We start from the raw sequence: 26,961 nt of genomic DNA on the forward strand, positions 1-26,961 counted from the left end.
ATCCATCTCAATAGACCCATAATAGGCACTATGTAAATGGAAAGATTAAATATATGAGCAGTTTCTTCTGTCACTTTATTCCGGAACTGCCTAACTCCCACACAGTGCCACCACATATGAGCCTTTCACTACATCCCCTCCAGCACCGCAGTCCACCATATAGCACTGTAGGTTATATGTTGGAAATAAGAATAATATAATGGTGTTGATAGGTTCTTTGCAGCAATCAAACCATAAGCTCAACCCAATGTTGACACAGAACTGTGATGCGCATTTAACCAAATTGCTCGCCACACTTGGGCATTAAGTGAGACTCCCAGATCCATATTACGCTAGTTCATTAAAACCTGTGATGTATATGGATCTGAGAGGTATTTTTCCATCCCGTTAAGTTCAGGGAGAGGAGTAGTCAGATCTTTAAAAGCGGAGATCGTGTGTCGTAATTGCAGATAATTTGCATGTGTGCGCTTGGGAAGATCAAATTCCAATCTCAAGAACTGAAAAGGTTTGAAACTGCCTATCCTCCCGTAGTTGTGCTAAGCTATACAGACCGCATTGTTTCCATTCTCTAAAGACCAGAGAAAAAGTAAGTCTTATCACAATGGACTTACCATGTATGGGAGCCATGAATAATAAAGTTTGACTCCAACAGTGGAGTGCCCCAGGGATCTGTACTTGGACTGGTGCTTTTCAATATATATATAAATGATCTGGAGAGGAATACAATGAGTGAGGTTATCAAATTTGCGGATGATACAAAATTATTCAGAGTAGTTAAATCACAAGCAGACTGTGATACATTACAGGAGGACCTTGCAAGACTGGAAGATTGGGCATCCAAATGGCAGATGAAATTTAATATGGACAAGTGCAAAGTGTTGCATATAGAGAAAAATAACCCTTGCTGTAGTTACACGATGTTAGGTTCTATATTAGGAGCTACCACCCAGGAAAAAGATCTAGGCATCATAGTGGATAATACTTTAAAATCGTCGGCTCAGTGTGCTGCAGCAGTCAAAAAAAGCTAACAGAATGTTAGGAATTATTAGGAAGGGAATGGTTAATAAAACGGAAAATGTCATAATGCCTCTATATCGCTCCATGGTGAGACCGCACCTTGAATACTGTGTACAATTCTGGTCGCCACATTTAAAAAAAGATATAGTTGCGATGGAGAAGGCACAGAGAAGGGCAACCAAAATGATAAAGGGGATGGAACAGTTCCCCTATGAGGAAAGGCTGAAGAGTTTAGGGCTGTTCAGCTTGGAGAAGAGATGGCTGAGGGGGGATATGATAGAGGTCTTTAAGATCATGAGAGGTCTTGAACGAGTAGATGTGACTCGGTTATTTACATGTTCAAATAATAGAAGGACTATGGGGCATTCCATGAAGTTAGCAAGTAGCACATTTAAGACTAATCAGAGAAAATTCTTTTTCACTCAACGCACAATAAAGATCTGGAATTTGTTGCCAGAGGATGTGGTTAGTGCAGTTAGTGTAGCTGGGTTCAAAAAAGGTTTGGATAAGTTCTTGGAGGAGAAGTCCATTAATGGCTATTAATCAAGTTTACTTAGGGAATAGCACTGCTATTAATTGCATCAGTAGCATGGGATCTTCTTAGTGTTTGGATAATTGCCAGGTTTTTGTGGCCTGGTTTGGCCTCTGTTGGAAACAGGATGCTGGGCTTGATGGACCCTTGGTCTGACCCAGCATGGCAATTTCTTATGTTCTTATCCCCAGATATCTCTGTGCCTGTCTCTAAACCTTAAGGGTAAGAGCCAATAGAGGGCATTTCTGGTCACTCATCTTCACAGTTGGCATATATGTGAAATAAACAGCAACATGGGTTAATCAACTACATCTGATTGTAACCTTTCTAGAGGTCGCCATGTCACTTCTGCATGCTCAAACTAAATTTTAAGGGGTATCAGTCGAGCCACCCAGTAATATACTCTAAAGTTGGAGAACGCCATCACACCCTGTCTTTTGGGAAGCCACAATTGACTCAACTTGGTACACGTTTGGCGATAATGCCACACAGATTTAGAAATCATACCATGAAGATTATCAAAAACCCTAACCGGTATGTCTGAAACAGATATAAACATTTTGGAAGAACGTTCATTTTAATGAGATTTTATACGCCCGGCCCAGGAGATCAGTAAATCCACCCACTTTATTAAGTCACTTTTAACTTTAGCTAATTAATTATCATAATTCTTATAAAAAAGACACCCAAAGTCCCTGGGTACATAAATCCCCATATACAAGAAACCATCTTTCAGTGCTTTAAATCCTGCCATGCAGGATTTAAAGCTTTAGGTCTTATTGGGAATATTTCCAATTTTTCATAACCTTATAACCTGATATGGCACCAGAGTTCTCAAACATGTCAACCAAGGCCAGGCCTGAAACCTGTGGTTTTGACTAGAAAATCAGAACGCCCAAAATTGGAATCCTATTATGTCTGGCTGCTGCCTGATCAGTGCTGCCAGCAGCTCTATGGCAAGATCAAAAATAGCGGAGACAAGGGGCATCCCTGCCTTATACCTCAGGTAATAGGGAAGAAAGGGGATAGCAGCCCGTTATGTAAGAGAACAGTACTGGGAGTGGCATACATGGTTCTCACCCACTGCAAAAATCAGTCTGGCAGTCTCGCATTTCTCAACACTGAGAACAGAAAAGGCCAGGAAATACAATCAAATGCCTTCTTTGCATCTAGTGAGACAATTAGACCTGTTTTCCCTAACCTTTAGGATATAGGCATGATGTTAAATGTCTGGTATTAACAGTAGAAACACGTCCTTTAACAAATCCTGTCTAGTCATGGTGCGCTATGGAGGAGAGCATGCATTCCAATTAAGGCTGCAGGATTTTAGCTAGTATTTTAAAATCAGATTTCAGTAAAGAAATGGGAATATAAGAGCCACAGACTGCAAAATCTTTCCCAGCCTTATAAATAAGTGAGATAGTTACATCTCTCAACATGCCTAAGGATGAATTCATCATCCCTTCATTAAGTCGATGTGTAGCCATCAGGTCCTGGGCATTTTCCGCCTGGGAATGCCCAGATAGCTGTCTGCATTTCTAAAAGAGTGATTGGTGCAGCTAACATCTCTCATTGGACACCTGTGATAATAGGGAGATCTATAGTGTCCAAAAACTCCTGGATGCCTCAGCATCCTTTGGAGCTGGATCAGAGTATAAATTAAAAAAGTACTGCACTAGCAGCTTTTCCATTTCATGCGGGTCTGTAGTATGCGAGCCCTTTTGGTTTCTTAGCAAGGCAATATGGTATTTGCCAGCCTTCTTTTTCACCGCCCTCACCAGCAAAGCCACGGCCCTGTCCTCATCTTTATAGTAAGCTAAATGCATATATTTAGCTTACTTACAGACCATATTATTATGGGACTAGACAAGGGCCACTCCTTTTTACTAGTCCTGCTTGACATCTCGGCGGCATTTGACACCGTCAACCATTCCATCCTCCTGGAGCGTCTAACAGACATTGGTATCTCCGGTTCAGCCCACAGTTGGTTCAAGTCCTTCCTCTGCAATAGAACCTTCAAAGTCAAAATCAATAATAAAGAATCACCCCTGACAAAATCCCCACTTGGTGTACCACAAGGATCTTCCTTATCTCCTACGCTGTTCAATATCTACCTCCTCCCCCTCTGCCAACTGCTAACCGATCTCAATCTAATTCACTACCTCTACGCAGACGACGTGCAGATTCTGATCCCTATAACAGAATCCATCTCAAAAGCTCTCACTCACTGGAACAACTGCCTTCTATCCATTACCAACCTTCTCAACAGCTTAAACCTGGTCCTCAATGCCTCGAAGACAGAGCTCCTCCTCATTTCTTCAAACCAAGATAACAGCCTCCCACCATCCACCCACAATACACATTTCACCCTTCAACATGTAAGAGACCTCGGGGTAATTCTTGACAATCGCCTAAACCTGAAGAAAATGGCCAATACCACAACCAAAGACTGCTTCTACAGACTCCAGGTTCTAAAACGAATCAAACCTCTCCTATTTTTCCAGGACTTCAGGACCGTTCTCCAATCTTTGTTGTTCGCCAAAATTGATTACTGCAGCGCCCTCCTCCTAGGCCTCCCTAAATCTACCACCAAGCCACTACAGATGATACAGAATGCCGCAGCGAGATTACTGACCAACACCAATCGTGGAGACCACATCTCATCCATCCTCAGAAACCTACACTGGTTACCAGTGAATTTCAGAATCCTGCACAAAATCAATCACTTTAATACACAAATCCATCCACCACCAACTTCAACTCGATCTCGAAATCCCCTTCAAACTACATTCCTCCAACAGACCAACGAGAGAAATTCACAAAGGAACCCTGCAATTTCCCCCAACTAAAGCCACACGCCTCACCTCGACTAAAGATCGAGCCTCCTCGATAGCAGGCCCAGATATCTGGAATAACATCCCTGCAGACCTCAGATTGGAACCCTGCCTCTTAACATTTAGAAAAAAACTCAAGACATGGCTCTTCAGCCAAGCCTTCTCTGAACCCCCTGACATTCACTAGTTTGCCCTTACTCTATGCCTGAATGATGGCCTTATTCTCTGCCTGTACGATAGACCATGATACTCCTAAGCACATTATGCCTTATCTATCTTATCAATGGTATTATATTTATAATTGCTGCCTGCTCTAACCTATCTTTCCAGCTGATTAAGCCTCCAAGTTCTTACTCCCTGTTGAATGTAACTTTGCCTCTTCCACACCTTTTGTTGATTTACGTTAGTTGTCACTACAGTTTTTTTTACCCTGTTCGATGTAAACCGATCCGATATGGTTTTTATCTATGAAAGTTGGTATAGAAAAGTGTTAAATATTTAAGAACCCACTCAATTTCTCAATTTTATGTTTCAAACAAGTGGAATTCATGTCAAGTATCCTCAAGCTTTTTATGTTTCGCTCATACAGTCCCTTTTATGCTGAGTCTACAATTGTTTAATTATGTCTGTAAATAACGCCACTCTCTTCTTACACTGCTTTTGAATGAAATTCACATAGCTAATTATTTTCCCTTTTAAATCGGCCTTAAGTTTCCCATCTAAGAATCTGCAATTGTTCAATTTTCAGGATTATGATTATTAAACTCCCAGACTGTTTTTTTTTTTTAACCAATTCACAAAATTTCAATTTCCCAAGTAGGGAGGTATTTAATCTCCACATAGGCGTACTAGGCTGGGAATCAACTGTGCTTAAAATTAATTCCACGGAGTTATGGTCCAAGATACTACAGAGTAGGATAGCGCAGTCCCTGGTCTTAGCTAGCAGATTAGGTTTGCATAGAAAATAGTCAATTCTGCTGTACGACTTGTGCCGTGGAGAGAAATAAATGTAGTCTCTATCTACTGTGCTGAGACACTTGTGCAGGTGTTTAGTACACTACAAATACTTCCAAGAGGTCAGCAGCCCTATCAGGGCTCCCTGCTGCATCTATTAAGGCATCTCCAGACTCCTCCTCTAGAAGGGGAGATGCGATTGTACTCTCCCTCTCCCTCTCTGGTGACTTATCTTTAGTAGCCTTTCGGAGTTTCGATCATCTCTCTGCCCAAAGCATTGGTATAGAACTCTAACTCATCTCTTTGGAAAGTGCCATAGCTGCCTTTTCAGCACAGTTTTAAACAATCAAGATAAAGAATGTAAGGGTAAGGCCTTAATTACTGTACCCTTACCCACGGCTGCCGCCAGCGCTGACCTTGAGGCTCCTCCGACTCCAGACCTGGGCCTCTTCCTCCGCCTCGCCGTCGCACCAGAACCTATCAAAAGAAGAAGCCGCTGAACAGCCAGTCGGGGGACAGCCCCAACTGGCCTTTAAATTCAGCGGGGCTGCTAGGCGTCGCGCGCCGAAGGAGCACGACAAAGGGGCAGGCCCCTTTGTGCGCCCCTTTGTGCAGCCCCGGAGTGTATTCCCAACACTTTCCTAGCTGCTTTCACTACTGCCTTCTCTAGCATTCACTTCAGTTCTCAGACAAACCAACTTCTCTTCAGTCACGCCCAGCAACCGCAATTTTCCATGGCGTTTATTCTCCCAGCCTTCAGTTTTCTCTCCCACGGACGGCACAACCGCCAGACACCGAGCGCACCACTGGACAACACCGGAGTGCTGCTGGAACTTCTCACGACGACCGATCATATTTTCCATACTCTCCCCGGCTCGCTTCTCCCACATTCATCCCACAGCCAATAGCCCCCCTCAAGGATACCATTGCAGCCAAGCATCTCTCAGCAAAGTAACCCACGACCTCCCAACTACTGTCTAACTTTCTTCTGAACCATCCAGACAGTCCACTTCTTTTAGGCTCAACAAGCCAGAATGTATACAGCTTCCCCAATCCCTATTCTCTAACACTATTCATCTTCTACAGGAAATTCCACCCGGCAAGCCCAACACTGATCATTAATAACCCTTACCCCCCCATCCTGCTTGCACCAACTTCTAGGCATTACTCTCTTCTCCTTAACTCTTTTCAATGCGTAATCCATCACCAAGAAATCTCTGATCCTCAATGATTACCTTCTAGACGCCAAGCCAGACATATGTGCAATAACCGAAACATGGCTAAAACCCACAGATACTGCTATAATAAATCAACTACCAACACTGACCTACGACATCTTCTCTCTCCCTCGACAGAAAAAAAAGGGTGGGGGCATCTTATTAGCAACAAAAAAAGGCCTTAGATTCACTCAACACCCTGTCATATCATATCCCAAACTGGAAATCGGCCTTTTCTCATCAGACCATCTTCAAATCCTACTTGTCTACGCCCCCCTGGACCTCCTGGAAACTGACGCCTCTCCCATTATTGAAATAATCAAAACTCGTATTAATTTGGACGCTCCTGCAATAATCCAGGGAGATTTCAATCTGCACGTAGACGAGCCCACACTCTCATCCAGCTGCGAAGCCTTCCTCACCACCCTCTCAGCCTTGGGATTCAATCAGATTGTCAACAAACCCACACACAAAGCAGGAAACAATCTTGGATTTAATCTTTGTAAACTCTGGCATCAAGCAGTCATCTCACCTTCATTGCAAGAAGGTCCCTTGGTCAGATCACACACTAATCTCAACTAGGTTCACGCTGAAAGAAACCATCACCGTCAGCGCACCCCAACCCTCCTTCCATTATAGAAGATCCTGCTCTTCTGAAGACCTCAGCAACCAACTGACCTTACACCTTCCTCTTATAGACCTCACCAACCCAAACACGGCTCTCCTCTCCTGGAACAATATTACAGAATCCATAGCTAATAAACTATGCCCCCTTACAACTAAAAAACCCAAAACCAACGCGTCAAAAAGACAACCATGGTTCACCATTGAACTCCGAAAACTGAAACAAAGCTTAAGACAGAAAGAGAGCAAATGGCGTAAAGCCCCTTGTACAAGCACACTCTCTGCCTATAAACTGGCCCTATATCATTACAAGACCTCCACTGCTAGATCTAAAAGGGACTTCTATGCGCATAAGATCCATGACCTTGTCTTCGACGCCAAAGCACTCTTTGCCTTTGTCTCCAATCTAACCCAAATCAATGCACCGGATAACCCTAACAATCAAGCACAATCAAAAGCCGAAGAACTGGCCCTGTTCTTCCGAAACAAAATAATTAATCTCCTAATACAGCTGCCCACTTTCACCCTACCTTACTTGAGCACACATCAACTAATCAACAACAAATCCATATATCTTGAAACATTCGAACCCATCACCGCAACAGAGATCCAGTCAATCTTAAAGAAAATGAAACCCTCCTCTCATCCTTCAGACCATATCCCCAGCAAACTTCTCCTGACAATCCCTGACTCCATCTCCAAAACACTGGCAGACATCATAAACTGCTCTTTATCTTAAGAAATATACCCAGACGAACTCAAACTGGCATCCCTCAAACCACTACTAAAGAAGCCAAACTTGGATCCTACAGACCCTAACAACTTCCGCCCGATCGCCAACCTACCATTCATAGCCAAGATCATGGAAAAACTTAACACTCAAATATCAGACTACTTCGAAGACAACAAACTACTATTCCCTTCTCAATATGGGTTCCGCAAAGCTTCCAGCACAGAATCTCTCCTTGTATCGTTGACAGATTACCTCATTTTGGGTCTCGACAAAGGACAATCATTCCTACTGATTCTTTTAGACCTCTCGGCAGCTTTCGACACCATTAACCACTCCATCCTCATAAACCAACTTTCGACCATTGGTATAACAGGTACGGCACTAACCTGGTTCAAAACTTTCCTCAGCAACAGAGGCTACAAAGTTAAAATCAACAACAAAGAATCCCCCCGCCATGACTCACCTGTAGGAGTCCCACAGGGTTCCTCCCTACCACCCATGCTGTTCAACATTTACCTCCTTCCGCTGTGCCAACTCCTAACAAATCTAAAACTTAAAAACACTTTTTCTATGCAGATGATTTCCAGATAGTGATCCCCCTTAAAGAATCCCTCTCTAAAACTCTCGAACATTGGGAAACATGCCTCCAAAAAATCAAGTGCCTTCTAGCCAGCCTAAACCTCGTTTTAAATGCAGCTAAAATCAGCAACACCACCACCACTCCTCCAACTAACCCACTCTCCACACAAGTGAGAGACTTAGGAGTTATAATTGATAACAGGATGAATTTGAAAGCATTAGTCAACCGTACAACCAAGGACTGTTTCTACAAACTCCAAGTGCTGAAAAGGATAAAACCTCTATTCCACTCTCAGGATTTCAGAACAATACTACAAGCAATAATCTTCTCAAAGATAGATTACTGCAACGCTATCCTACTAGGTCTCCCATCTTCGTACACCAAACCGCTACAGCTGGTCCAAAATGCGGCAGCAAGAATTCTCACCAACACCAGGAGAAGAGACCATTTATCCCCTATCCTAAAAAACCTACATTGGCTCCCTATACACTTCAGAATCATCTTCAAATCCATCACCATTATTTATAAAACCATCCACCACCTTACAACACTTGACCTACAATTCCCGCTCAGCCAACACCACTCCTCAAGACCCACCAGAGAAGCATACAGAGGATCCCTCCAGGTACCTCATACCAAATCCACCCGACATATAACTTTAAGAGAACAGGCCTTCTCGACAGCTGGACCATCACTCTGGAACTCCATCCCACCGAATCTCCGATAGGAGCCTTGCCTCCCAACGTTCCAAAAAAGACTTAAGACTTGGCTATTTAAACAAGCTTTTCCGGACCCCTCCTAATTTTCACCTCATCAACATCTATAACTCAGCCACAGCAGCCCTTTGTAAATAACTCTACATGATGTTAATTACTACTGTATTTCTCTCTTCTCCCAGTTCGATCATCCTTGTTATTTGTAACTGTAATTTCCTTTGCACAGGTTCCAGTTTTAATGTATTTTGCACCCCTTGTTCATCTGTAAACCAGCATGATGTGATTGTATCATGAATGCCGGTATATAAAAACCTTAAATAAAGAATGAATAGGCCCAACAGGAGTTCAGCAAGACACGTCCACTTACTTCAGAACATAACTGGAAGTCCAGGTTGTGTATCTTGAAGGACCCAATAAAAAGAGCTGCAGTGTTGGAGATTATCACTTGATGCACATAAGCATAAACCAGGGACATCCCATAGACAGAGCAAGGGCATATAATCCAACTGTGGACTATAAGAGTTTTAAATAAATAAACTGCATATAGTTACTAGTAAATCAAAGGCTTTTGCCTTGTCTTAGACTTCAAGAGATTTAATAGGTTCAAAGTCTTTCCGAATGGAGTTTCTAGCATCTTTAATTCATGCTATGAAGCTGGGAGACTTTGTGCTTGCTGGCTATCCACAACGCATATCTCCATTTTCCAATAGCCAAAGCTGATTAAATATATTTTAGTTTTATATTTAATATATCATAGTTCCATATTACAAATCAAAGCACTTTACATAAAGTAGACCCAGTATGGCATGTTCTTATAAAATTTTGCATAATTATATATTTATAACATAAAAAATACTATCCTAACGGCACAAAGCAATATATCAAAATAATAAATATTAAACATAAACCCATAAAATCACAAGAAGACCCTAATGCCAATAAAACTTCATCAGCCCACCCAGAAAATACATCATGCTACATTCTTCATTCATCGTAACATGACTAAGAGTAAAACACCTGCCTAAACATCCAGGTCTTATTACCCTTTCTAAAATTCCTAAAAACATAAGAATTGCCATGCTGGGTCAGACCACTGTCTATCGAGCACAGCATCCTATTGCCCACAATGGCCAATCCAGGTTGCAAGTACCTAGCAGATCCCATAAAGTAGATCTAATTCCTATTACTCACTCCCAGGGATAGCATTAGCTTTCTAGTCTATTTAGCTAATAAGGTGTCTTGGACATTTCCTCGCAGAACTTAGCCAAATCTCTTTTAAACTGCGCTTTGCTAGTTGCCTTGATTATGTTCTCTGCCAACAGATTCCACCACTTAATAGTGCACTGAGTGAAAAATTACTTTGTACAAATTGTTTTGAATCAGCTAGTTGTTAGTTTCTTGGAGTATCCCCTTGTTTTAGTAGTATTGTAAAGGGTAAATAACTGTCCTTTTTACGAGGGCAAGCAGAATGGCAGTCCTCACATATGGGTGAAGTCATCTGATGAAGCCTAGCACAAAAATTTGGTTTCAAAGATTATAGAAGTTTTGAACATGTTCTGGTGAATATGTGCAGCTGTATCCACTTCCCTGCCTCCCAGTTAGGATTCCTCAGCCTCATTTTATCCATCAAGCTTGCAAGTCACAATTCTTTGCTCTCTCTCTTTCTCAATTACTGTAATGAAAGCTTTTGGAGCTGCAGAAGCTGTTTTTTTCTTACAGGGCCCTGTGGGCTTTGTTTTCTCCTTCCTGTACCTTTAGGTAGTTTTTGTTTATTTCAGTTTTTCTGCTTTTTAAAGACTTTCTCTCTGTCAGCCACATGGTTTGCTAATTTATTACCCAGCATAGCCTAGTTGGAGGTAGGTTTATATTATAGCCATTAGAACAGGGGTCGGGAACCTTTTTGGCTGAGAGAGCCATGAATGCCACATATTTTAAATTGTAATTCCGTGAGAGCCATACAAGACCTACCAAATTAATTTACTACAACCCCCCCCCCCTGACCCCCCCCTTCCCCAAGACCTGCCAAAAGTCCCTGGTGGTCCAGCGAGGGTCCAGGGCTCGCAGACAAATCTTTAATAAAAAAAAGTAAAAATCTAACAAAACCCCCCACCCTCCTGATGCCCCCAAGACCTCCAAAATTAATTTACTACAATCCCCCACCCTCCTGACCCCCCCCAAGACCTGCCAAAAGTCCCTGGTGGTCCAGCGGGGGTCCAGGGCTCGCAGACAAATCTTTAATAAAAAAAAGTAAAAATCTAACAAAACCCCCCACCCTTTTGATGCCCCCAAGACCTCCAAAATTAATTTACTACAATCCCTCACCCTCCTGACCCCCCCCCCCAAGACCTGCCAAAAGTCCCTGGTGGTCCAGCGGGGGTCCAGGGCTCGCAGACAAATCTTTAATAAAAAAAAGTAAAAATCTAACAAAACCCCCCACCCTCCTGATGCCCCCAAGACCTCCAAAATTAATTTACTACAATCCCCCACCCTCCTGACCCCCCCAAGACCTGCCAAAAGTCCTTGGTGGTCCAGCGGGGGTCCAGGGCTCGCAGACAAATCTTTAATAAAAAAAAGTAAAAATCTAACAAAACCCCCCACCCTCCTGATGCCCCCAAGACCTCCAAAATTAATTTACTACAACCCCTCCACCCTCCTGACCCCCCCCCCCCCCAAGACCTGCCAAAAGTCCCTGGAGGTCCAGCGGGGGTCCAGGAGCGGTCTGGGAGCGATCTTCTGGACTTGGGCAAAGGGCCGTCAACGCCATTTTGATTACTGGCAGCCGACGGCCCTTTGCCCTTACTATGTCACAGGGACTACCGCCGCCATTGGTCGACCCCAGTGACATAGTGAGGGCAAAGAGCCGTCGGCGCCATTTTGACTACTGACAGCCCAAGTCCAGGAGATCGCTCCCGGACAGCTCCTGGATCCCCGCTGGACCTCCAGGGACTTTAGGCAGGTCTTGGGGGGGTCAGGAGGGTGGGGGTTGTAGTAAATTAATTTTGGAGGTCTTGGGGGGCGTCAGGAGGGTGGGGGGGTTTTGTTAGATTTTTACTTTTTTATTAAAGATTTGTCTGCGAGCCAGATGTAGCCATCAAAAGAGCCACATCTGGCTCGCGAGCCATAGGTTCCCGACACCTGCATTAGAACATCACCCATCCATGGCTCATCCTCACTCTCATACCTAGAGCAGGACAATGCCACTGTGTCACTCCAGTTATACATGACCCAGTATAACAGAGACCTTTTTAAAAGGATCCAGGACATCTCTGATTCGTTACCAGAGCAACTCCAGGCTCAACTTCATACTCTGGCTCAGAAAGGTCTGGATGCTGGAAAGCATGAAGTCCGCGCTGCATATGATATCTTTGACACTGAACTCTAGAGTGTGCAGCGGGGATTATTATTAATTCATTAATTAATTATTTATTTATTTAGTGTTTTTCTATACCGGCATTCGCAATAGGTATCACATCATGCTGGTTTACATTTAACAGGGGGGGGGGGTGTGTGTAAAATGAAGATACAATAAAACTTTAAGATACAATAAAACTTTAACAGGTGCGAAGAAAAACGTTGCAGTTACAATAAAACAGGGATGTACACAACTGGGAGCAGAAATAAAAAGGCGATAGGAATTTAGCAGAAAGAGCAATTATTTACAATGTTATGGTATTTACAATGTTATGGTAATGTCTGAGAGTAAATTGAGGGTGCGTTAAGGTTCAGTTGAGGTCCGGAAAGGCTTTTTTAAATAACCACGTTTTGAGCCTTTTCCTGAATGTGAGAAGGCAGGGTTCCTGTCGCAGATCTGGAGGGATGGAGTTCCATAGAGGTGGTCCTGCTGTGGAGAAGGCCCGGTTTCTAAAGGTTTTATGTTGAGAGGTTTTGGAGTGTGGTACGTGTTTTGGATTAGTGCAAGAAGATGGGCCTGACTCAAATCCTCGGACTTAAGACCAGAAGTCCAAGACAGGTTAGCAAATCTGCCCTGTGTGGGCGATAATCTCTTCGGGGAAAAGGTCCGAGAGACTGTGGCGCAGTTGAAGGACCACCATGAAACACTGTGCCAGCTTTCTTCTGTGCCGTCTTGAGTTCCCTTCCGCCCCTAAGAGAACTTTCAGGCAGGACTCTAAGCGGCCGGCCTATAAGCCAAGGAAATTTTATCCTCCAGCTTCTAGAGGACGCCCTTCCAGACCTTACCAAAAAGTCAATCCAGGCAGACTCGGCCTCAAAAGTCTCAGCCAGCTTCTCAGCCTGGACCAGCGTCAGGATTTTGACTCCTTCCTGGAGAGTGTAAGCCAACCTCCTCTTCCATCCATACAAGTCGGCGGTCAGCTCTGCCACTTCAACAGTGCTTGGCACACAGTCACCACAGACCAGGTGGTACTTGCAGTAGTCACCCAAGGTTACCACCCAAATTTCCTGACTGTTCCAGCGGACTCTCCACCTCGGCTGATGTCGGGGAAGTCCGACCACTCTCCCTTGCTCGAACAGAGGTCTCATCCCTCCTCCTATCCTGAGCAATAGAACCGCTACCCCTCTCCCACCAGGGGCAGGGATTTTATTCCCGGTATTTTCTAATACCAAAAAAGTCAGGTGCCGTATGCCCGATACTGGACCTCCGTGCACTAAACAAATTTCTGCACAGAGAAAAATTCAAGATGGTAACCTTGGGCTCTCTATTTCCTCTTCTGCAAAGAGGAGATTGGCTATGCTCTCTAGATCTCCAGGGCACATACACACACATCTCAATCACACCATCTCATCGCAAATTCCTGCAATTCCTGGTCGGCCCTGTGGATAGCCAGCAAGCACAAAGTCTCCCAGCTTCATAGCATGAATGCACTGACCCTGCATCCAGCAGGGGTCCCCCTTCAGTCTTCTTTTTTCTGCGCAGCAGTAGCCACATGGGTTAAGGAGCTCTATGAGATTCCTGACAGGAATCTTCCTCACGGAACTTCTTTCAAAATTTTCAAAAAAAATTCGACCCCCATAGGTGTCCCCCTATCGATATTCATACTCCGCGGTCGAAAGGTAAGGTTTTACCCTTGTTGTGGTCGATTCTCGTCGGGTTATCACTTCGGGGCCTACCGGCCATCGACCGCACCGTGGCTAAATTTTTTGTCGAGCCATGGCGTTGGGTTTTCGTCAGTGCCCTGACTGTACTCTTACAGTGTCCATCACTGACCCGCATGGGGTCTGAGTTATGTGTTTGGGGTCTGTCCACGATGTCCTAACTTGCACCAAATATGCCCAAATGATACCGAAGGGCCGTAAGGCTCGTTTAGAGAAAATGGACTTTCTCTTTCAGTTAAAAACCCCGACTCCATCAATAGCTTCGACGTCGTCCAAGCCGGTGCCATCAACGTCTCGCCAGCACCGGGACACCGCTGCTGTTCGACCAACGTCGACGATTCCAAAAAGCCTCCTTGCCGCCTCAAGAAAAGGCCGAGGAGACCATTGTGAAAAGTCAACACCGGTATCTCGCATTGCGTCTTGCCAGTTATACATGACCCAGTATAACAGAGACCTTTTTAAAAGGATCCAGGACTTCTCTGATAAGTTACCAGAGCAACTCCAGGCTCAACTTCATACTCTGGCTCAGAAAGGTCTGGATGCTGGTGGTGGTCACAGCCTTCCTCAGGAATCAGGGTGTGCATGTCTACCCTTATCTCGACGATTGGTTGATAAGGGCTCCGACTCAGCAGGGTGCACTAACCTCCCTGCATCTCACTATCAACACCCTGATCTCCTTAGGGTTTCTAATCAACTATCCCAAATCCAAGATAGTTCCATCCCATACCCTATCCTTTATAGGGGCCGACCTAAAAACTATACTGGCAAAAGCCTTCCTCCCCCAGGATTGTGCTTTCACCATTACATCTCTGGCGCATCAGCTACAGTCTTGAATATCTTCAACTGCTCTTCACTTCCTCATACTGTTGGGTCACATGGCGTCCTTGGTGCATGTCACTCCGATGGCTCGCCTAGCCATGAGAGTAATGCAGTGGACCTTAAAATGCCAGTGGATTCAAGCTTGTCAGCCAATGTCCAGCATTATCCAGATTACCAAACAGCTCCATCTATCACTATCCTGGTGGATGCACCACTCCAATCTCATTCAAGGCCTTCCTTTTCAGGCTCCAGATCCTCAAATCACCTTAACAGATGCATCCAACCTTGGGTGGGGTGCACATGTAGGCGACCTGCAGACTCAGGGAACCTGGTTTCCAGAGGAAGCCAAACACCAGATAAATTTCCTGGAGCTTCGGGCGATCAGATATGCCCTCAAGGCCTTTCAGGATTGCCTATCAAACAAAGCTATCCTAATTCAAACCAACAATCAGGTTGCAATGTTGTTACGACTGTCGCTGCCCGACGTCTCCACTCCGCCCTCCTTACCTCTCTGGCGACGACTCCTGCGGTTGACGGATGCCTGCCGCGGCGTCTGCCTGCCGTCCTCTCCGGCGTCCCCGGACCGGCTTGGGCGCTGCCTCCCGCCATGCTGTTCAGCTGCCTTGGGGTGTGGGTGCGGCCCTGCTTCAAGTACTTTAAGTGGCGTGAACCTCAGGGGCGTCCCCCTGTGATGACGTCATGCATCCAGGATATAAAAGGCCTACGCGATTGCTAGCTAATCGAGTTAGCAAAGGTTAGGATTCCAATGGATGGGGTTTGCTCTCCGTACCTTGCAACTCTGCCTCCTTCGGACCTACTCTATTTGGGGTACCTGCTCCTTGGGGGCCTCTCTTTATCTTTCAGGTTGCAGTCTGGACCCGGTACTTGCTCCTCGAGGGCCTATGCTCCTGGACTTGCTGCTTGGACTCCACTTCTGCCAGGAAGACACCGCTGCCTATAACATCTGTGAGTTACCATCTCTGCCTCTCAGAGCAATTCCCTGGAACCAGGTACTCTCTCCTCGAGGGCCTGCCTTTATTCCAGCTCCTGTGCTCCATACTGAGAGACCGCTGTGTGAGTACATTATCAACGAGGCTCTATTCCTGAACCCTGCATATCCTGCTACTACTCACAATCTCAGTTCTCTCTATTACAGCACAGCCATTGGGATCGCTGTTCCAGAGCCTGAGGGACTACAAGCCCAACCGGGCAACTTCCAGCTCACTACTGCCACCTCTGGTGGTTCACCAATCCTGTTTAATAAAAGAACTAGTGTGTGTGTGTGTCTACTACGCTGAGCCTGATCTGTGGCCCCTCACAGGACTTCCCCCCCGTGGGCGTGGTCATCTGCCACTGGTCCAGGGATCCACCCAAAACCCTTACAAATAATAACAGATGTGGTTCATTAACAAACAAGGGGGAACGGGCTCCTACCCTACTGTGTCAGGAAGCTGCACAGATATGGGCAAGGGCCCTTTCCCGCTTGATGTACATCAAAGCAACCTACTTGCCTGAAGCGGACAATGTGTTGGTGGACAAGCTGAGTCGCACTTTCCATCCGCACGAGTGGTCTCTCAACCCCACAGTAGCAGATGCGATATTCCAACGTTGGGGTTACCCTCGCATAGATACACAACCACAAAGCAGACAACTTCTGCTGTCTCATTCACAGTCACCACTCGCAGCCAAGAGATGCCTTCTCCCTCTCCTGGGCCAGCGGTCTCCTCTATGCGTACCTCTCATTTCAAAGACTCTTGTGAAGCTCCGGCAAGACAAAGGATTAATGATTCTGATAGCTCCCCATTGGCCACACCAGGTGTGGTTTCCAATCCTCCAAGACCTATCAATACGCTGACACATTCCTCTGGGGAAGGATCCCCTTCTAATCACTCAGAATGAAGGGTATCTCTGTCACCCCAACCTCCAAGCTCTGTCTCTGACGGCCTGGATGTTGAAAGGTTAATACTCCAACTTCTTAACCTTTCAGAGTCGGTATCCCGAGTCCTGGTGGCGTCACGAAAGCCTTCAACTAGAAGGTCTTATCGCTCTAAATGGGAGAGGTTTACGGTCTGGTGTACTTCCATGTCCATAGACCCCCTTCACTTGTTCCACTGCAAGGTTCCTGGACTACCTCTGGCACTTGTCAGAGTTAGGCCTAAAAACTTCCTCTATCAGGATGCATGTTAGTGCAGTGTCTGCGTACCATAAGGGTGAAGGTAATGTCTCCATTTCAACGCAACCCTTAGTATAACGTTTCATGAGAGGCTTGCTCCATTTAAAACCTCCACTGCGCCCTCCTGCCCCTGCTTGGGACCTTAATGTGGTTTTGGGACGGCTCATGAAACCTCCGTTTGAGCCTCTCCACTCCTGTGATCTCCGCTATCTCACCTGAAAGGTAATTTTTCTTCTGGCGATCACATCCGCTCGCAGTTAGTGACTTGCAGGCATTAGTTACCTATCCGCCTTACACTAAAATTCTGCATGACAGGGTAGTGCTCTGCCCTCACCCTAAATTTTTGCCAAAGGTAGTGTCGGAATTTCATATTAACCAATCTATTATCCTACCTACCTTTTTTCCCAGGCCCCATTCGAACCCAGGAGAACAGGCTCTGCATTCTTTGGACTGCAAACGTGCTCTAGCTTTCTATCTGGACCGCATGTCGGCTCACAGGAAATCCACTCAATTATTTGTTTCTTTTGACACCATCAAATTGGGAAATCCTGTGGGGAAAGCAGACCCTCTCCTCCTGGTTAGCTGAATGCATTTCTTTTTGCTACCAGCAATCAGGCATTCCGCTACAAGACCGTGTAAAAGCACACTCTGTCAGGGCCATGGCGACATCAGTAGCACACCTCCGTTTAGTGCCGCTTGCTGATATCTGTAAGGCTGCTACCTGGAGTTCTCCCCATACCTTCGCAGCCCATTATTGCTTAGATAAGGCTAGCACACAGGATTCTATCTTTGGCCAGTCTGTTCTATGCAATTTGTTTTCTGTTTAACTTCCCAACATCCTTCCACCAACCCATTTCAGGGTTTCAGGATGCCCTCCTAACCAAAATCCACCCCTGTTGTTGTGCCTGTTGGTGTTGCAATACACCAAATGCCTGGTGCATTTGGTGTATTGCTCGGGCATCCTCAGCTTGGTACTCACCCATATTTGAGGACTACTATCCTGCTTGTCCTGTGAGAAAGCAGAGTTGCTTACCTGTAACAGGTGTTCTCACAGGACAGCAGGATGTTAGTCCTCACGAAACCCACCCGCCACCCCGCGGAGTTGGGTTCGTTTACGTTTTCTTATTTTATTTTTTGCATGTACCTTTTGCTATACAACGAGACTGAAGGGGGACCCCTGCTGGATGCAGGATCAGTGCATTGCTGGGCATGCCCAGTAGGTGCCAGTCAAAGTTCTAGAAACTTTGACAAAAGTATTCCATGATTGGGCTCCATTCTGATGATGTCATCCATATGTGAGGACTAACATCCTGCTGTCCTGTGAGAACACCTGTTACAGGTAAGCAACTCTGCTTTGTAAAGATTTTCTTGTGCTTGGTGATTTTAACATTCGTGTCAATGCTGATCATTTGACTCCTAGCTGTGAATATTTTCTAACCATGATACATACTTTTTCGGATTGGGTTCAGCTTATTCATACACCAACCCATAAGTTAGGTCACACTTTGGATTTACTTTTTCTTTACCAGGTGTGGTCCTTGAATGCGTTACCACCTTTTTGTAAGCCACCTCCTTGCTCAGATAACTATCTGATTCATGGTGCTTTTACTGTCCCAGTGCGAGCCCTTTAGTCTCTTACAGCACCTCAATATATTACTCGGTTTCCACATGTGGATGCCGATCAGTTACATTGTCATTGGTTGCCTCATCTTATGTGCCCTGATAACTTCTCAGCTGAGATTTTGGTTGATCTTTGGCAGTCTTCTTTCCATTTGGCATTAGACGAGTTAGCCTCTATGAAGTCTTGCTTGCAGCTGTCATAAATATCTTTGGTTTTCTCCTGAATTACATACTTTAATGAGGGAGGTTCGTGGAGCTGAGTGTTCCTGGCAGAAGCACTATACTTTTTATTTAGAAATGTATTGTCTCAAGCTTGCTGCATATAAGAAGGTTTTGGATTGTGCTAAGCAAGATTTTTCTGAACATATTCCTGCAGCTGCTTCCCATCCCCAAGAATTATTTCGAGTTGTTCAATCCCTTCTCAGTCTTCCTTCCCGAGGACTATTAAACTTTCCAGCCTTCGACTATGAGTACTTAGCATCCTTCTTTCAGAATAAGATAGCATCTCTTGTTGAGAGTGTCAATTCAACTAATTCTTCTAAGGGTACATTCCTTATGATATAGATCTGGGGTGAGTGTTCTCTTTCCACTGTATTGGAAATTTGCTCTTTGGTTAGACAACTGAAAGGTAGCTTTTGTTATCTTAATCTCTGTTCAGCTTCAATAAAAATGCTATGCTCTGATTAAGGTTACCAACCTCCCATTTTGAAATTCCGAACACTTGGATGCACTAAGTAAAATGTTCACCAGAGGTGTCGAGCCACTTCCACACATGACCATTACTGTGTAGGGTGCCACTGGGATCCCTAATAAGGAGTGTGGCCTAGTATCAAGGTCATGCAATATAGCAGAGGTGGCCAACTTTTCACACATTAAGAGCCACAAAACCAGAATTTACAGAGATAGGGAATCACCATTACTTTTACTGGGAGAGGTGGTGGGGGGACTGTCCCCACACCTGATAGAAAAGGCTGAGCTTCTCTCTTCCCCCCATCAGATCCAAAGACTCACAGATACACACACTTACCTGCTCAGACACAGACACACATACACATACACACAGCCTCTCAGCTCTCACACACTTGCACCCACCCACCCTCTTAGGACAAAAAGTCTTTCACACACAGAATACCCTCCCAGACACAAAGACTCACAAAATGCCCTCTCAGACACACAGACTCTCATACACATGCATACATCTTGGGCACAAAGATACACACATACGCCCTGTCAAATACAAAGATTCACATATACACAACCTCTCAGAATACTCACATACACACTCACATTCTGCTGTTATGATGCTGCTCATGTGCTCACTCAGTGAGTGCCCCTCTGCCCTAGCACTGCTGTATTATTTGGTAAAGTTCTTGCTTGCTGCCAGCCCTTCCACAACCTGCAGCAGCCCCCTTCCTTTCTCATTCCTACCCCTTCTCAGCTTCCCTACTCTCCAGAAGACTCACTGGTTTCATAGCCAGTATATGCAACCTGCAAGATGCTGGTTGGCCACAACTCACACATGCAGAACACAGACAGACACTCGTCAAATTTATTTATTTATTTATTTATTAGCTTTTCTAGACCGATATTCGAGGTTACATCATATTGGTTTACATAAAACTGAAGGAAAATACAATGTAACAAGGGAGGGGGAAGGGGAGCAGGGAGAAACAAAGATGCTCTGAGGAAGGGTGAAAAAAAGGACAGGCAGTAACTAACAACCAGACAGAACATACAGAGCAGAGGAAGTGAGATAGTAATGCGCATAATATACAGATTTACAATAAAGGTGATAAACACTACTATATATAAGGTAGCACTAATTACAAACTCGCAGAGGATGCAATAATAACAAGGAGGGGTGACAGGGAGGGAGAGGGAAATTAAGAATAAAAAGACTATAACTATAAATAGAAATATGCAAACATAAACTGAACTAGAAACTGCAACAAGCCAAACTTGTTGCAAAGTGCACCAATGGAAAAACAGAAATCTGTCTATTCTTCATAAAGCATCAAACAATAAAATCAAGAAATACAAAACATAATAGTAAAACCATACTACCAAAGATTTTTTAAAATAGCTTAATCTACTGTTAGCTTGTATTTTAATGTTCAAGCAGCCTTCAGGAAATGGTTTTATAACTGATTACACAAAACACAATGGGGCGGATTTTAAAAGCCCTGCTCGCGTAAATCCGCCCGGATTTACGCGAGCAGGGCCTTGCGCGCCTATTTTCCATAGGCGCGCGCAGAGCCCCGGGACTCGCGTAAGTCCCGGGGTTTTTCGAGGGGGGTGTGTCGGGGCGAGTCGGGGGCGGGGGCCGATCGGCGCGGCGTTTCGGGGGCGTGGTTTCGGGCCAGGGCGGTCCGTGGGCGTGGCCGCGCCCTCCGGAACCGCCCCCGGATCGCGTCTCCGCGCGCCTCTGGGAGGCGTAAATCCAGGGATAAAGGTAGGGGGGGTTCTAGATAGGGCCGGGGAGGTGGGTTAGGTAGAGGAAGGGAGGGGAAGGTGAGGGGAGGGCGAAAGGGAGTTCCGAGGCCGCTCCGAAATCGGAGCGGCCTCGGAGGGAACGGAGACAGGCTGCGCGGCTCGGCGCGTGCCGGCTGCCCAAAATCGGTAGCCTTGTGCGCGCGCGCCGATCCAGGATTTTAGCAGATACGCGCGGCTACGTAGTTAAATCACAAGCAGATTGTGATAAATTGCAGGAAGACCTTGTGAGACTGGAAAATTGGGCATCCAAATGGCAGATGAAATTTAATGTGGACAAGTGTAAGGTGATGCATATGGGGAAAAATACCCCATGCTATAATTACACAATGTTGGGTTCCATATTAGGTGCTACAACCCAAGAAAGAGATCTAGGCGTCATAGTGGATAACACATTGAAATCGTTGGTTCAGTGTGCTGCGGCAGTCAAAAAAACAAACAGAATGTTGGGAATTATTAGAAAGGGAATGGTGAATAAAACGAAAAATGTCATAATGCCTCCGTATCGCTCCATGGTGAGACCGCACCTTGAATACTGTGTACGATTCTGGTCGCCGCATCTCAAAAAATGATATAATTGCAATGGAGAAGGTACAGAGAAAGGGCTACCAAAATAAGGGGAATGGAACAGCTCCCCTATGAGGAAAGACTAAAGAGGTTAGGACTTTTCAGCTTGGAGAAGAGACGGCTGAGGTGGGATATGATAGAGATGTTTAAAATCATGAGAGGTCTAGAACGGGTAGATGTGAATCGGTTATTTACTCTTTCGGATAGTAGAAAGACTAGGGGGCACTCCATGAAGTTAGCATATGGCACATTAAAAACTAATCTGAGAAAGTTCTTTTTTTACTCAACGCACAATTAAACTCTGGAATTTGTTGCCAGAGGATGTGGTTAGTGCAGTTAGTATAGCTGTGTTTAAAAAAGGATTGGATAAGTTCTTGGAGGAGAAGTCCATTACCTGCTATTAAGTTCACTTAGAGAATAGCCACTGCCATTAGCAATGGTAACATGGAATAGACTTAGTTTTTGGGTACTTGCCAGGTTCTTATGGCCTGGATTGGCCACTGTTGGAAACAGGATGCTGGGTTTGACTGACCCTTGGTCTGACCCAGTATGGCATTTTCTTATGTTCTTATGTTCTTAATAGCAGCTAGGCGTCAACTTTGGTTGCAAAATTGGTCAGCTGACACAGCTTCCAAAGCCAATCTTACCAAGATGCCCTTTAAAGGCTCGCTTGTCTTTGGGAGTGAGTTGGAGAAACTGGCCAGTAAGTGGGACAAATCTTTGGTGCCGCGGTTACACCGCCACTATGATATGAGGGCTCGTTTCTGGGATTCCAGGCATTTTGTCCCTACAGAGGGATGACCTTTCAGTGGACTCAGCCTTTTGGTATGTCTCACTCCTTAAGTCCCTTGCAGCCCAAGAAAGGAGCGGGCTCAGGTGGTGGACTTTCCCGAGCTTCCAAAGAAGGTTTGCTGACCCACTTTCTGGAACAGGAAATAGAGGGATGTCTCTCTCTCTTATTGGAGGTGGGTCAAGATCACGTCTGATCAGTGCATCCTGGAGGTGATACGTGAAGAGTTTGCACTGGAATTTCACAGTATTCCTCGGGATGTGTTCATGGTGTCCCCTTGCCACTGCCCGCAGAAGAAGCAGGCAGTGGAGTTCATGCTTCAAAGGCTCTTCAGGCTGTGGTTCCGGTGCCCACGTCTCAAGAAAGTAAGGGACGATATTCCATTTTTATGGTTGTGCCCAAGAAGGGCTCCTGTCGTCCCATCTTGGATCTCAAGAGGGTCAACCGTTACTTGAAGGTTACTCATTTTCAAATAGAAACCTTGCACTCTGTAATAATGTCGATGAAGTCGGGGGAATGTTTGACCTCCTTGGATATGTAAGACGCTTACCTTTATATTCCCATCCGATTGGAACAGCAACGCTTCTACGCTTTGTGGTGTTGGAGCGCCATTATCATTTTCGGGCGCTGCCTTTTGATCTCACCACCACTCCCAGAACATTTTCCAAGATTATGGTTGTGGTAGTGGCGGCCTTGTGAAAAGAAGGAATCCTGGTGCACCTGTATTTGGACGACTAGCTGATTTGAGCCAAGTCTCAGGAAGAGAATCGCCTGGTGACACGCAAGGTGATCTCTCCTTATTGCAGGAGCTCAGTTGGGTGGTGAACCTGACCAAGAACAATCTTTAACCATACCAGTCATTGGAGTTTGAGGGTCCGGTTCAACATGGGGCAGCACAGAGTTTTCCTACCGGAAGTTCAGATCCAGAGATTGAAGTCTCAGGTGCGTCAGTTGATGATACCATATGTCCAGGTACTTGGTTTGAAGGCAGCTACACTGGAAGTGGTGCTATGGGCAAGGGTTCATATGCGTCCTCTTCAGCGTTCTCTGCTATCTCGTTGGAAACCGCAGTCTCAGGATTATGCGGTTCGGCTCCACTTGCTGATGGAAATCTGCTCCTGCCTCCGATAGGGAGTTCCCTTGTCCTCTCCGGCCTGGTTGGTACTCATAACAGATGCAAGTCTCCATGATTGGGGGGGGGCTGAAGAGTCCTGCTGGAATATCAATCGCCTGAAGGCCCAGGCAGTACGGCTGGCATGCTTGCAGTTCAGCCACAGGCTGTGAAATCAGCGGTTTGCGTGATGTCTGACAACGAGATGACTGGAAGTTTCGCAGGGAATAGACCAACTGATGGAATGGGCGGAAGTTCATCTGCAGATGATCTTGGACTCTCATATTGCAGGAAAAGACAACTTAAGAGCGGACTCTCTCAATAGGGAGAGTCTGGACCCAGGAGAGTGTGTTTTCAGCCGAAGCATTTCAGCTGATTGTCGATCGCTGGGGCCTTCTGTTTCTAGACCTGCTGGCAACTTCTCGAAATGCGAAGGATCCTTGCTTCTATAGTCGCAGGACAGATCCGTGGTCCCTGGGAATAGACTCTCTCGTACAGGTCTGGCCAGAAGACAGATTGCTTTATGCCTTTCCTCCATGGCCCTTGCTGGGCAGGATAATTCACAAAATCGAAGGCCACAGGGGGCTAGTACTCCAGGTGGTGCCAGACTGGCCCAGGTATTCATGGTATGCGGATTTGCGATGACTCTTGGTGGTAGCCCCCCTTTGTCTTCCACCGTACAGGGATCTGCTTCAGCAGGGGCCGGTTCTTCACGAGGATCCGACTCAGTTTTGTCTTAGGGTTTGGCCCTTGAAAGGGATCACCTGTTATAATGTGGTTATTCCTCTGCGGTGATTGCCACTTTACTCTGTGCTCACAGGTTCTCCACTTCCTTGGCTTATTTGCAGGTTTGGAGAGTTTTTGAGGCCTGGTGTGAGGAGCAGGGTGTTCTTCATTCAGTTAAGATCCCTCTCATTCTGGATTTTTGCAGGATAGATTGAATAAAAGCTTGGCCCTATAATCCTTGAAGGTACAGGTTGCGACCCTCGCCTGTTTCAGAGGCCTAGTGAAGGGTATTTCCTTGTCATCTAATCCTGATGTGGCCCGTTTTTTGAAGTGAGTGAAGCACCTTAGGCCTCCTTGAGGTTACCGGTTCCATTGTGGAGTCATAATTTTGTGCTGACTTTTTGTTGGGCCCTATGTTCCGACCACTGCATAGCCTTTATTTACAGTTGTTGGCTTTGAAGACTCTGTTCCTGATGGCTATATTTATTTTATTTATTTATTTATTTTCCAGGTTTTATATACCGTCATTAAGAAAAAATCCATCATGATGGTTTTACACAATGTTCAAAATTCAATAAAAGCATTTATGAAAGAGAAAGATACAATAAATATATTATAATAACAATATTACTTCAGAAAAAGAATTTTGGAAATAAAACTTATAATAGAAAAGAGGAATACGTGTAAAAATATACACATGCTTAATTAAAAAACTAAAATAATAAATAAGAGCTCAATTAAAATAAATTAATATCAACTCTGCTATTCATTTGTTGCTGGGTTTGTTCTTGCTCACTGTTGTGCATTATATTACTGAGTTTGCTCATATTCAGTGTATGCTTTGTGAAAGAACCATGTTTTAAGCTCTTTTTTATGTTCTGTGTGTTGGATTTATGAGCTGCAGGTATTGTCTTGCTGGGAGCCGTGCCTTCGGGTGACTCTGGGGGCATTACAACTGCATACTGTTCGATCCTTCTTGCCCAGGGTAGTCTCAGACTTTCATTTGAATCAGTCAGTCTCCTTGCCATCCCTGGATAAGGTCAGGGATTCGGAGGAGTTTTGCCTTTTGCGCTCCTTGGATGTTAAGTTTCTGCTTACTCTATGCCGGGAGTAAGCAGGGCGCTCCGGCTTTGCGGGTTACCATAGCTTGTTGGATTAAGGAGGTGGTCATGGCTGCATATGTGGATACTGGAAAGCTGTTGCTTACTCAGGTTAGGGCTCATTCCATTAGAGCTCAGGCAGTGTCATGGGCAGAGGTTAGTCTGTTGTCTCCCGTCGACATCTGCAAAGCTGCGACATGGTCCTCCTTACATGCTTTTTCCAGGTTTTAACTTCTGGATGTGCATGCCCAGGAGGATGCAGCCTTTGCATGTGCGGTGTTGACTGGACTGTGGGCAGCCTCCACCGTGTTGGGGAGTAACTTTGGTATATCCCACTGGTCCTGAGTCCTTCTGTCTACACACTAGGAAATGGAGAAATTACTTACCTGATAATTTTGTTTTCCTTAGTGTAGACAGATGGACTCAGCTTCCCACCCTCGGCTGCTGCATGAGTGTCAATAGTCTTGTGGGGCTCTGGGTCCCAAGGGATTACTGGTAAATGTTCATCCAGTCCCTAGCTTGGGGTGCCTAGAATCTTATGTGAGTTCAATGTTTATGGTTGGTTGAGTACAGTTCTGGTTACCTATTTTTAATCATGTTTTTAATCAAGTTTTTCACTAGCCTGACCACAGTTGTTTTTGAAGAGAATACTGGCAAGCTCGGGTCACTGCAGTATGTATACTGTGACGTGAGCTTGCTCCGTCCCCATCTGCTGGCAGGTTAGTATAAACCCACTGGTCCTGAGTCCATCTGTCCACACTAAGGAAAACAAAATTATCAGGTAAGTGATTTCTCTATTACTTCACTAAAGAAGAAAATTGCCACATTCTGGGCCTTATAATGGAAAATTCCAGTATGTTCTTTAGAGAATCTCCACAAGAAAGTCCCTGGAAACAAAAGAGCACATTATAGGGAAAATATAGCATTAGAAATGATTAGCCTAGGATTTGTTTCAGGACAGTAAAATACTAAAAATCACTATCTGGACTTTGAAAAGGATTCCAAGATGAGTATGCGCTCTTCTTTCTTTCCTCTGCCCCAGGGTCCCTACTGAACTCAGGTAAGTTTAAAAAAAATAAAAGCACAGAGTAGAAGGATTGTTGTAGGCTTTCCTCTGGTCTCCAAGCTTGTTGTGCTGTTCCGACTTTCGTTCCCACTCCCATGGGAGGTTAAGGGACTTGGGCAGCCTGGCAGGTTGAGCAGCCTGAGTGGACTAGGCCCCACTGTTAGGTTTTCTTTTCTATGTACCATGTGGTAGGCCGCGGCAGCATTTTCGCAAGCTTTT

At 45.2% G+C, this 26,961-nt stretch overlaps 1 protein-coding gene across 2 annotated transcripts in view; it reads left to right on the forward strand.

Moving 5' to 3' along the window:
- The window catches only part of ZC3H6 (zinc finger CCCH-type containing 6), a 645,204-nt gene that overhangs the window by 216,370 nt on the left and 401,873 nt on the right, over positions 1-26,961 (forward strand). The gene's annotated exons all lie outside the window — the stretch shown is intronic.

This window comes from Rhinatrema bivittatum, chromosome 3 (genome assembly GCF_901001135.1).
Source record: "Rhinatrema bivittatum chromosome 3, aRhiBiv1.1, whole genome shotgun sequence".
In the NCBI taxonomy this organism is placed as follows: Eukaryota; Metazoa; Chordata; class Amphibia; order Gymnophiona; family Rhinatrematidae; genus Rhinatrema; species Rhinatrema bivittatum.